We start from the raw sequence: 13568 nt of genomic DNA, 5'->3' as shown, positions 1-13568 counted from the left end.
GTCAATCAGTGCTGGTCCACACAAATGTGGACCAGGCAGAATGGCACCCGGGGGGTTCCCAGGCCAGCGGAGATCCTTGGGTGTTCAGGGTAAGTGCAGGGTGGCTCCTTGGTCTTCCCCCTTGAACGTGGGCACCTTAGCACTGCCTAGCTCGCACCTATGCAATGCGACCCTGGCACTGCCAGGGTGCCCATGTGGCACAACCAATCTAGAGGAGCACTGCCTGGGTGCCAGATAGCAGTGCAAAGGTGCCTGAGTGTCAGGGGGCAAGGGGGTCATGTATATCAAGAAGGACGGGGGGTTTGAAGGGTGGGGGAGAGCAGGGCAGATAAGTAGAAGCCTCCGGGAGGTTGGGGGTTAATGAGTAGGGATACTAGAAAGGAGGGAGTGCTGTAAGGGTGCTTGTGGGCCCTTGAACAGGGGGGACACCCAGGGATACCATAGTGAGGTGTCCTCACATGGGGGTTATGGGGTAGTGTCCATGTATGTGGGGTTATGACATTGCCCATAGGTGGGGGCTGTGGGGGACCCACAAGCCTACTTAGAGATCGGATCATCCTTTCAAAATGGCAGCCCGATCTCTGTATTCAGCTCCCTAGGGCTAAAAGTAATTCTGGGCGGGATTCTCCATTGCCCGCTGCCGAAATCGTGTTTGCCGATCAGGTGGAGAATGGGCTCCGGCGCCGAAATCAGGGCCGGCGCCCACCATGCACCGGCCCCTCCAAAATGGCACCATTGTGATGTGTGGTGCATGCAGTCGCAATGCCGTTGGCGCTTCATCAGCCAGCCCACCCGCGATGCTCCGCCCTGATGGGCCAAGTTCCCGACGGCGCAGGACACGTGTGGTCTCACGAAACTCGCTCAGGCCCAAAAAAGTGACAAGTGTCATTGAATAGCGGACTGTGTCCTGCGCTGCCACACTTGGCCGGGATCCGTGCCACTGGCTGGAGGCTGGAGGCGGGGGGAGGGGGGGGGGCTGCTTCTGTGAGGGCTGGGGGAATTGGTGGGGCGTGGCTGTGGGATCGCGAACGGCAGGTTGAGTCCGGGCATGGCCGGCGCCACGTTGTACGGCGCGACCACAGCAGGTCATCAGCTGTGCGCACGCGTGGTCCGGGATCTTGCCATTCTCCGGCCATTTTCGGCACAGGAATCGGGGGTTTCAGTCAACGCCGGTCCTAGCCCCTCACCGGTACCTGAATCTGTGAGGGGTTTGCGTTGATTTTTTCACATAAACCTCCCGTGGATTCTCCGTTCGAGCCGGCAATCAGCATCAGGAATTAAGAATTCAGCCCTCTAACCATGGGCTAAACCAGTAAGAAACTCGCTCGGGCCCAAAAATGTGACAAAGTGTCATTGAATAGTGGTGGGGAACTCGCCCACAGAACTGACGGGGAACTCCCTGAAAAACCGGCCACAAATTAATAGAGGGAGTATATTGGGCCTGTACCCTCCCCATTTCATCTTTGAATGCCCCCCTCTGTCCTTCTGTAGGTTTCCCCACAAGCAAATCTTTCCAGTCTACCTTGACCAGATCCTGCCTTACTTTGTTAAAATCTACTCTCCCCAATCCAAAACCTTTTTTTGCAACTTTTTCAAATTCAAAATCAATTCCAAATAAAGGGGTGGTGATCATGTAGTGAGTTAAAACCTCAGAGGGTTAAAAACTGTCCACGTTTTTGGGTCAGAATGACCCATTCATTCCATTTATATATTTTTTGATTGGTTTCAGGGAAGGACATTGAATCTCATGAGCCTGGAAGGTTTTTTTGTGTTGGTCCATCTTCAAGCAAAGGGGTGTGAATTCCCTGGCTTACTGTTAATGCTCTTATTTAATTTGATATTAATTTGAGATATCGTACTGTCTGCAGTTCAAATGCCAAAGGTCACATGATTTTCTCAAGACATTTTAATAGCTTGCTTGTGTCCAGTTTTTTCAAATACTGACTGAAAGTCCATAGTATTCTGGGGCATGATAATAGTAACATGCAACAGCTATACAAAACCCAAGTTAGACCCCACCTGGAGTGCAGTGAGCAGTTCTGGGCATCGCACCTTAGGAGGGATTTTTTTCGCCATGAATGGAGCACCATGTAGGTTTACAAAAATGATACCTGGACTGCAGTGGTTAAGTGACAAGAAGATGGGCAGCACGGTGGCACAGTGGTTAGCATTGCTGCCTACCGCGCTGAGGACCCGGGTTCAAATCCCTGCCCTGGGTCACTGTCCGTGTGGAGTTTGCACATTCTCCCCGTGTCTGCGTGGGTTTCACCCCCACAACCCAAAAGATGTGCAGGATAGGTAGATTGGCCACGCTAAATTGCCCCTCAATTGGAAAAAATAATTGGGTACTCTAAATTTTTTTTAAAAAGTGACAAGAAAAGATTACACAAATTCGGGCTGTTTTCACTAGAATTGAGGAGGTTAAGGGGTGATCTGATCGAAGTATTCCATTTTTAACATGGAAAGACAGGGGGCGGAATTCTCTCAGCCCGCACCGGTGACCAGAGAATCGGTGCCATTGGCGCCAGCGGGGCGCCGGTCGGTGACCGCTCTACGCGGCCCTCCCCGGTGATTCTCCGCCTGGGATGGGCCAAGCGGCCACCAAGAAAACCCGCGTCCCGCCGGCACCGTTCACATCTGGTCTTACCCGGCAGGACCTCGGCGGCACCTCGCCGTTCATCCTGTTGGGGGCGGCCTGTTGGGGTGGCATGGCATGTCCGACCCTGAGAGGGTGGGCAGGGGGTCCAATCGGGGCCTACCAATCGCGGTGGGCCTTCTCTACTGGTCGGGGCCTCTTTTACTCCGCGCCAGCCCCTGTAGTCCAACGCCATGTTGAGTCGGGGCCAGCGCGGAGAAGGAAGCTACCGCGCATGCGCGAGTTCACGCCAGTCGCAGCACGCATGCACACACTCGCAGCACACCTTTGGCACCGGTATCGGCAGCTGGAGCAGCGTGGGTCGCTCCAGTGCTGTGCTGGCCTCCTGTCGGGCAGAGGATCGCTACACTTAGCAGTCCAATAACGGCGTCGTTAATCACCCTGCCATCAAAAGGGAGAATCCTGCCCAGGATAGATAAAGATGAACTATTTCCACTGGTTGGAGATTCTAAAACTAGGGGGCAAAGTCTACAAATGGGCTGGAACATTCAGGAGAGAAGAACATCTTCACTTAAAGGGTGGTAGGTGTTTGGAACTCTCTGCCACAAATAGCAGTTGTAGCTGGAACAGTTGTTAATTCCAAATCTGAGTTAGATAGATTTTTGTTAAGCAAAAATATTAAGAGATCTTGGCCCAAGGCTGGTGTATGGACTTTGGTTCCAAATCAGCCGTGATCTCATTAAATAGCGGAACAGGTTCAAGGGGTTGAATGGCCTACTCCTGTTCCTATGTTCCTATAATCAATACTTTTTTCCTGTGTGTTTGGAAATCTTGTGACTTCCCACTGGACGCTATTAATTGTTTTCTATTGTTCTGAAAAAAAACCAATAGTACAAGAGCAACGAGGTTATGCTGAACTTACACAAGACACTTATACAAGATATACCTCAGCTTATGGTGTATCGTTTTGGATGCTACAGATAGCATGTGGACACATTGTAGAGAGTGAAGAAGAGGTCTACAAGAATGGTTCCAGAGATGAGGACCTTCAGCTATTTGGATAGATTGGAGAGGTTGGGACTGTTCTCCTTGGAGAAAAAAGACTGCGAGGAGATTTGATGGAGATATTTAACATCATGAGGGGACTAGACAGAGTAGGTTGGGAGAAACTATTCTCCCACATAAAGGAACCAAGAACGAGAGGTCGAGGTTTGGAATGTGATGAGAAATTCCTTTTTCACACAATGAGTGATTCGGGTCTATAATCCACTGCTTGGAAGTTAGTGGAGGCAGGTTCAATGGAGGCATTAAAGAGGACATTAGATCAATATTTTAATAGAAGCACCTATTATGGGCCAGGGTTTAGGGAACCCCAAAGTATATCATGGAGTTCGCCTGACCCACAACTTTAAATAGATTTTGGTTATGGGGAGCACAAGGGCCCACTTTACAGATGTGGTGCAACAGAGATCTAAAGTATGTTTAAAGCAATGTTTATTCTATGAATCCAGTTAACATTTTATAAATGCAAAGTAAACAGTTTATCAACTACCAACACACGTAACTCCACAGATACAATACTCTATAGATAACCCTTAATAACGTCCCAAACAACATCCAGAAAGTAAATCGTTTTTAAAATAACGGCAGCAGGTTTAAATGCTCTACAGAAACAGGTATTACTTTGAAATCATCAATTATCTGGAGACATTCCTTAGCTTGTAGAGAGAGAGATCATGATACAGCGGCTTGCTTTGAATGCAGCTATCCACCTCTGAAAACTAAACCAGAAACACACTGCAGCTGCCAATTCGAAAAGAAAGTGAAAGACAGACAGACAGCCCAGCTCCACCCATACACTAACATCACTGCAGCTATTTGATAAACACCTATTTCTTAAAGCTACATCCACCTGACACAACATCAGGCGAAAAGGCAGGAGAATGCCACAAAGTCATGATGCTCATTTGGACAGGTGATACAGACATGATGGGCCAAATGGCCTCCTGCTGTGCCATAATAATTCCGAGTTTTAATTATCCAGCATAACGACTGATAATGAAAGGCAAGACAGGCATGTTTCCCTGACATTATTGAATATGTTATTATATACTGAGATTTCATATCACTCCTTTTTTCTATCAATTTGAAGTGCGTGAAGTTAATATAATTTAGACGGAATATTTTTGCAAAATTGGAAAGGGGAATGTAATCAGAATGCAAGTAAACATCATCCAGAGACCCGTAAATAGTTGGCATGGTTAAAACAGAATATTCATTTGAGTACACAGAACAATGACTCCCCAGTTGAGCTGCTTATTGATATGAACTGAGTACAGGTGAGTGGAGGTTGTAATTAGCTGAAGTTGACAGGCTTTTATTTTAATTATAACTTTGAACCGTCTGTAATGTATTCAGAGCAGCAACACTGCTACTTAAGCCCCACTGGGGAGCCCAGTCCATCTCCTCCACCTGGTACAGAGAATTACAGGGAAAGCCATGAACATCCACCAGCCTTCAAACCTTTAAACATGGTTGACCAATGAAATAGCCTCCATTGTCAATATATTCTTAAAAATCTACAAATAGTCCATGCACAAAAGGTACACCTCAAATTGAAAGAGAATAGAGGGGCTAGCAGTTCAAGTAGGGTCCTTATGTCTGAGGAATGGTTCCACCCAAAAAAATCTTTGTTACAAATGTTGAGTTAGCAGCTGTCGATTTGTATGCTGATTTAAGGTTGCATTCTCTGCGTCTGAATTTACATTCACAACCTAGCTGTTGCTTCATGTGGACAGTAAGAAGCCATACAACACCAGGTTAAAGTCCAACATGTTTGTTTCAAACACTAGCCTTCGGAGCACTGCTCCTCCGAAAGCTAGTATTTGAAACAAACATGTTGGACTTTAACCTGGTGTTGTAAGACTTCTTACTGTGCTCACCCCAGTCCAACGCCGGCATCTCCACATTGTGGCTTCTGTGAAGATACAGGTGTGCCTGTGTTAATCAATCCTGGGATCTGGTTTATCCTTTGGAATCACTGATCTTAATTGACTTGATTTAGGAATAGTGAAGGTTAACTGGCAACAGTTATGCAATTAAATTTAGGCGATAGGTACCAGTTAGAAAAGGTCAATTTGAAAAGGGGACCTCTTTTTATTAGGGCAAAGAAGGTTAAGGGCTGATTTGTTGGATGTGCTTACATTACAAAGGGCTGTTGATAGAAAGTGATTCAGTGGTTTGGCACAGGAAGTGATTTAATAATCTCTTATAATTATTGAGAATGCTAGAAAAGTTGGTTGTTAAATGAAAGATAATGGGCTGATTCGTACGAAATGAGGCTATGTTCCCACGCCGGCGTACAAATGCTGGTGTTGCACTCCGCAGTTTCCTGCAAAAAATAAAATGCGATTCACTTACCTTCTGGGGCTAGCAAGGTCCCGGGTAGCTTCAGGCAGCTTTGGCTGCAGATATGGCCCCCACAATTCCAGTTCCGAGGCCGCGCATGCACACAGCGGCAGCCTCCAGCGGCCGCGCCGAACACCATGGCGGACTCGGTCCAACAGGAACAATCTAGGACCCGCAGATCGGCCGCACGGCGCTGCATCGGACCAGCCCGATCGTTGCCCCCCCCGGTGTTCGATCCCCCCCGTCCCCCCACCAGGACACCCGCAGACTGAGTCCGCATCCGCCACGCGAAAGTCCCGACCAGCCACACCACATTATTTACACGCCGTCGGGAACTGGCGCGGTCGGGAGTGGAGTATCGCTGGGAGGGCCTCTGGCAATGGCCCCCCAGCCGTGTGGCATAATCCATGGACGCGCGATTCTTCGGGGTCCGGAGAATCGCTGGGGCGGCGCCGGGCCTGATTCGGTTGGGAACTTCGATTCTCCTCCCCCGCGCCAAACGCGATATCGGCGCGGGGCTGCGGAGAATCCAGCCCAATATTCCATCTGATCACTTCTTCCATACTTCTTTCAGTCCCACCGAAATGCAAGCTCACAAGCGCATTATCACCTTTTCATAGGGAATTAACTAAACAACACTAAATGGAAGTCACAGAAAAGATGAGTCTATTGGATGAGGTTGGTATTCGGGAGGTGAGAGTTGGAACTAATACCCTCCCTCCCAAACATCATACAATATTTAAAAAACACATCGTTCCATTCTCATCAAATTCTCTAGGTACTGTGGTTAAAGAGATTCTGTTTTAACAGCACATCTATACTCAGGACTTATTCTCTGCAGTTTCCCTGCCATCTTGAATGATGGCACAATGCTTTCAAAATATAGACAAATAAAAGAAATCAAAAAGCCCCAACCATGCAGAAGATGGTACGACGAAATAACCAAATTCCAAATACAAAGTTTCACCTGTCACAACATTTGCGGTGTTGGTCTCTGGATAGAGAGAAATATTCACTTCTGTATAACTGTGTTTGGCAACTCCTGAATCTATACTACATTAATGCGATAAGTCCATGTGATCTCATGCATAGCTTCCAGTTCTGCAGACAAGTAATGTATGAAGAGCAGTTGATATCTGGCGAGAGCACATACTGTATTAGGCAATCGATGTCCCAAAATTCATTTGTCTAGAATCTTAGATGGGAGCAGAATCAATTAAAAGTAGTCAGTACAAATGCCATTTACTGACAGGAGAGGGTCTCCAACATGGTGGAATGCCAGTGTGCTGCTTGGCGCAGTGATGTAGTCAAAGATTCAATTTTCCCCGTGCCGCTAACACCTTCAATCCTTCTTGATGTGGGGAGATGCGAAGCCAAGGCCAATATCCTGCCCAAATGGGGAAAGTACTGTAGATTGAGTCATTCTGGACTTGTTTCACAAGAACTCAGATGTCCATTCCAGAGCAGGAAAGGCAGTTACGGGTAAACAGTGCACCCACATAACCCTATCCCCCCCAAAAGGTCAGGGGAACTCGAATTTTCAGAAAAAGCAAAGGATCCTGAACAAGTGTCATTTAACTCCCAAATGGCATACAGTGTCTACTTTTACACAGCATGTACTACATCCCGCACCAGGGGACACGCTTAATACAGCTTTTGCTGGCCTGAACACTAATCCCACTATCACCAAATTGCATTAGGTCTCAGCTTAAAGCTTGTCACAGTATTAATTCAGCAGTACCAGAAGTCAGTGCGTGCTCTCTCTCTCTCCTACCAGATCTTGTTCTGTCTCTATTCCTAATCCTGTACAGAGTACTTTATTATGAGCCAGTGATTTGTCAGCTGTCTACCTGTTCACTAATATATTCTGATGGCTCGATTCATTTAACAGTATCTACTGCCATGGCCAAGAGCCTACATTTGTCACTGGAAATATATTGTTCTTTTTAATTCCAGGTCTAAATTAGTAATGGCATATTTAATTTTTTTCTCTGCAAGTAAAATGTCGCAAATACTTGAGTCATGCTTCAGGCCAGTTGTGTGATACAATGGATTAGTGCACTTTTCTTCCACTGCTGGCAACTGGGTTTGATTCCATCCTGGGCTAATGGGATACAAGTCTTCCTCCTCTGCCAACTGTGGAAATCCACAGTGAAACTACCTTATCGTAGTTATGAGAACAGCAGTGTTCAGGAAATGCTGGATTCTGAGACCAGGGTGGTAAAGGTTATATAGTTTCAATTATAATTACAGGTGGGAAAAGCCATTCGGCCCATTTTAATTCCTCCACCCAGAAAGACCCGGCAGGCACCACATTGCAATGCCCAACCTTTTCTTGAGTAATTCCTGGCCTTACCCTCTGCTACTCCTGTCTGGAACTCTGTTCCATGTGGTGAGTAATCTATCTATAAATAAGAATTGTCTACATAACTCCTATGTTTACTGCTGAAAAGAGAGGCATACTGCTGAATCTTTTCATCTTGTATTCATCAGGATAAACACAAGAATGCCACATTTCAAACAATCACAACACTTTATACTACAGGAGAAAGGGATGCTGATTAGTTGGTAAGTGGAGAAAGCAATGGCGAACTATAGTCTCTCTAACTTCCAGGTAATTCAAAAACAGGTACAAGGCATACACGTATTCCTTTTCCTTGTGGAGAGCATGAATGTACGTCACTTCTAAGCATCAATGAGCCACATTACCAGCTCAACTGCTTATCACAACTTGATTGTTAGTGTCACCATTAGCACACTCAGGATTGTTCAGGAAGTGCTGCCCAGTTGTGGAATCTCCACTAACAGGCGTTTTGTTTTGGGTTTTGCAAGCACAGACTGGTTGAGTGCCACCTGTATTCTGTGTATTACAAACAGGAGGAACACGTTGTTTGATTTAATCAACCAATCATTGGGTCGTATGCCTTGCATGTCTGGATCACATCGGCATGAAGGTTCACACAGCATGTTGCTCAATTGTGTATTGGGAAGAATGTATTATTGGATTGACTGCGGCACCTAATCAGTAGAAAATACCACATATGTTGCCCTTGCACAGCAGCCGTGTGAAATAGCTTATTTAACCTATTGTTAAAATGTTGTGATTGCTTAAAATTTGGCCTTCATGATGAAAAGGTTTGGCAATAGTAAAGTTCTGTATTGTTGTGTTTACCTTTTACTAGCTTGCGTTTGTATCTTAGTGTCCTAATTTTGTTAAGAATTAGTCTGCGTTTATCTTTTCAGTTCTCTTAAATCTCCTGAGGGGAACTACTCTTGGCTACCTACTCTCCAGCTTGATAAACAAGTTATTGTGTTTTCTCGTAACCCAGATATTTGACACCAGTAATCAGCCTACTGGCTCTTCACTTTTTTTGCTTCCTTTTCTCTCTTCTCTCTGAAACCAGAACTGGATGCAGAATTCTCCAGACCATTGGATTGAAAACTTTGACCATGACCTCTTCTCTTTTGTTTGCTACTCTGTGGCAATGCACAATAACAATGAAGAAAAGCATCACAAGGTGCTTCACCAAGACGTACTCAAAGCTGAAGAGTGCTCGGCAAAAGAAGGAGGTGTTGGGAGGGGTGACCAAAAGCTTGCTTGATGATCAAGTTTTACAGAAGGTCACATGGGAATAGATGGAGGGGCTTGGGCAGAAAATTCCAGAACATGAGATGACAGAATACATATGACAGATAAATATTTGTGGAGTGGAGTGATCGACACAAGCCTAAATTCAGAGCTATGGAGAATCCCGGATATTGGCTCTTTTCATTGTTGCTGGCGGTGTTTGGGAATGTTGTGTTGAGTTTGATAGAAATGTGAGGTCCCAATGGATATCACCCTCAGCAATTTACATACCATTCTTTCAAAGTGTACTCTTTTTGAGAAGACAAAAATTGATTAAACAAATTAAAGAGGGGTGACAGCCCCTGGTGGAGCACTGTCGCGAAACAAAACATTAAAAGGAAACTTAACTGACGAGGGGCACGATCTTCTCAAAAGGCAACAAGTCCATGAGCGAGCGCGTTTAACTGCGTATTTCCCGACACCTCCTGTGCCGAGAAACACATGGCTATTCAACATGACTTGCTTTGAATAAGGAGCCTAAAGGGGGAATGCACGCCTGAGGTCGCACATAGCCCAGGTTTTTGCAGTGGGGAGCTCTGCTCACCGGAACTCCCCATTTTAGCGAGAGATTGGGTTGCCATTATTAAATGGTGTCTCGGTCTCAGAGGCCCCTCCAAAAATCCCCACCCTCTTTCCCCAGCCCAAACACAACATGGTAGGGTGTCCCAGCCCTTCCCCCGCAACACTCACAGTGGGCAAACCTGGCCCAACTGCATGCGCCCAAAGATTACCCAGTATGGCAGTACCAGTCTAGCACCCTGGCAGTGCCCCTGCCAGCTGGCAATGCCACATGGGCAACTTGGACGTGCCAGGCTGGCAGTCAGGGTACCTAGGTGGCACCAGCAGTTCCATGGCACTACCCTTCCCAAAGGGCAGGCAGCTGGGTGCCTCTGACCCCATGGAGACCCCCACGAGTCTCGTTCTGTCTGGTTTCCATATGTGGGGACCAGTACTAAACAAGGCTCGCCTGAGATCCCTGAGGCGAAGGGATTGAATCCCACATCCTGAGGTACCTTGGGAATGTTCCCAGTAGAGTAATAAGGCTGACTGCCTCACTCTAATATGCATATTTGCTGAAAGGTGATCCCCCCATTGTGGGCGGGATTTCCCTTGCAACGTCTTGTGAGGTTGCATTGAATCTCACGAGGCTTTGTGAGCTGGGTAGATCCCGGGAGCGGGGTCTCCCTGCTTTCACTGCCCAAGCTGTGCCGTGACGAGTTGCTTTTCCAGTGCAGCATGGCTGGAGGATCGTGCCCTCCATAAAAGTACTGTTCGCAGGGGTAATCACGCAACTTGTCGTGGAAGGTCTGAAACATGCCGGTGGACACTGCGCACTCCTGTATTCATGGTATATAGGCGCTACCTCATCTACTTTTCTAAGTGCAGTACTTTACTTTGTCTGTATAACATTTCAGCTGTCATTGTTCTGTTTGCTTTGACATGTTATCAAGGTAACTCAGTAATTTCTAATTTGCTTCATTAACTTGACTGCCCTCGTAAATTTGGTATTATCTGGAAATGTGGCCAATTTATATTGAATCTTGGTCATAGATGTACCTTTGAAGCTCTTCTCGGATTTGGTCATTTTTCCCTTATGCAATACAGGTACCACTAAAGACTGTTTAACATTTATTTTCGTGAAATGCTGCTGTGTATTAAATAGCTGCCTTTTGGATATGAGTTTTTGGACATCAAAGTTTTTTGAAAAGCACATTTGGACAGCCAAGTAGATAAATCCCTTTGCGTGAATAATAATACTCTTTATTGGTGTCGCAAGTAGGCTTACATTAACACTGCAGTGAAGTCACTGTGAAAATCCCCGAGTCGCCACAGTACGGCGCCTGTTCAGGTACACCGAGAGAGAATTCAGAATGTCCAATTCACCTAACAAGCACGTCTTTCAGGATGTGTGGGAGGAAACCGGAGCCCCCGGAAGAAACCCACACAGACATGGGTTAGACCATGCAGACTCCGCACAGACAGTGACCCAAGCCAGTAATCGAACCTAGGTCCCTGGTGCTGTGAAGCAACAGTGCTAACCATTGTGCAATCGCGCCGCCCATTGACAATGTCAATGCGACAGGAATATTACATTTGATACAAATGCAATATTTAATTCCACCATCATTCTGGCCAGATAAAAAGGCAGGGTCACTGGAAATAAATTAAGATGCTGGCGTTGACAATATTGTACAAGTAGGCCATGTGCGGTTCTCAACTTGCCGAGTCTTGCACTGCTCTACAATTGCTGGACAAACAATGAATGCATTTATTTAAACACTGCAAAAGCCTACGACACACCAACAAAACAGTCCAAATGTCCAACCAATTTTAACGTTTTCAAGAGTGTAATATTGAAAAGAGGGAGGTTTTGCTCACCAGCTCATTGGTTTGAATGCACCGCACACAGAAAAATAATTCAGAAACTAAATTCAGGTCATAATTCCCCCTGAGTTTATCAGTGGCAGCAAAGATAAAATAACAGCATGTTCCTCAATTGTAACGGGGCTTTTGGAAGTGTTCCGATTTCCCTGTGCCTCTGAGACAGCTGAGACATAACTGCTGTTGCCTGCCAACTTCAGAAGCCTGCTGTGACTTGAGGAACATAGTATCTTTTCAAAGTGAGATAGGTGTTGCCACCTTTTATGTGAGAAACAAATTGGTGAAAATCTCTTCACCGTACCGCATTTGTACTTAGAAATCATAGGGATTTTTTTTTTAAAAAGCTAACACATCAGGTCACGTGCCTAGTTAAGAAGACAGCCTCAAGTTTGACATGTGATAATGATCGCAATGAGAAAATGTTGCAGTTATCTGTACTTTGTTGTAGTCTCTGCAGGATACATTGTTCTTATTTTATGCCTTCCTTTGTCTAGATACCAAAGGCATCACTGAGGACACTCAGAAAGCCTGATTGACATTCATGGAAAGGGTGAAGAGAGAGACAGAGGAAACAAGTAGGTAAGAAAAATTAGAGGAACCATTATCATTATTTCGTTCCTTGAATAATAAGTGAGAAATCAGTTCTCCGAGGAGACTTAAAAATGATTTTCCCAGGATATTTCTGTCTTCTCCCAATTTCTGGTTGAAATAATTAAGTTTATATTATTGTGAACGTTGAGACATTTTTAAAAACGTTATAGTGGAAGTTGACACTTATTGGCATGAGGTGGTAGAAGATTATGCTTCTTAATTGGATGGATTCATTTTGCTGGGTAAATCTGTGAATAGAATTTTCTTAACAAAAATCGTATTAATATATAATGTTGAGCCATGGTTTGACATTTCCTATACGTGGTCAACTCAGCTATTATTATTACTGAGGTTCCTGTGTTATTTTTACATGATGGAAGTTCATTTGCAGCTTATACCTGGATTTTTACCATAATGGAGAAAATTACAGATGAGCCTGGCAACCATAGGTCCTGCCCCCATATCACAGGACTTCCCATTTTTATGGGTGCAGGAATGGGGGCAGGGAATGTGTTGTGCATGCACAGTTCAAAGAGGCAGCAGGTCATTTAAATTATTAGTTGCCTCCGCTTAAGTTGAATTTTGATAGGATGGCAGTCCTAAGTGTCCAGAGTAGACCTGGCCTGAACTTGATAGATTCCATTGGAGAGGTGCAGGTGCCCCTGTGGAAAAAGATTTAAACTTCTCTTCACTGCCCCAACATGCTTGAATATACCTCAAGTACCCTGCTTTGATGATAATCACAATGTACTCTTGCTACAATTGACAGCTCCTCACCACAGCAAAAGGAGCTAAGTGCTTTCTGCTGTCAATAAGAGGAAGTGAAACCACTTTTAGCTGTCACTAAAAGCAAGAGTTTATAAACATTGTGATTAACATCAAAGTAGGATACTTGAGATGCATTCAAACATTAAGGGAAAGAGAGATAAACAATCCACTGAGCACCTGTCTCTGGACGAATAA

General features: G+C 45.5%; 1 protein-coding gene across 17 annotated transcripts in view; it reads left to right on the top strand.

The window, feature by feature from the left end:
- Positions 1-13568, top strand: part of LOC119965371 (teneurin-2-like) — a 3273255-nt gene that overhangs the window by 1654792 nt on the left and 1604895 nt on the right. For all 17 annotated transcript variants that reach the window (XM_038796070.1, XM_038796068.1, XM_038796065.1 and 14 more), the window contains exon 11: positions 12509-12593. The gene's annotated coding sequence lies outside the window, so the exon portion shown is untranslated. The remainder of the gene's footprint in view (positions 1-12508; positions 12594-13568) is intronic.

This window comes from Scyliorhinus canicula, chromosome 4 (assembly GCF_902713615.1).
Source record: "Scyliorhinus canicula chromosome 4, sScyCan1.1, whole genome shotgun sequence".
Taxonomy (NCBI): domain Eukaryota; kingdom Metazoa; phylum Chordata; class Chondrichthyes; order Carcharhiniformes; family Scyliorhinidae; genus Scyliorhinus; species Scyliorhinus canicula.
This window is presented reverse-complemented; position numbering and strand designations above follow the sequence as displayed.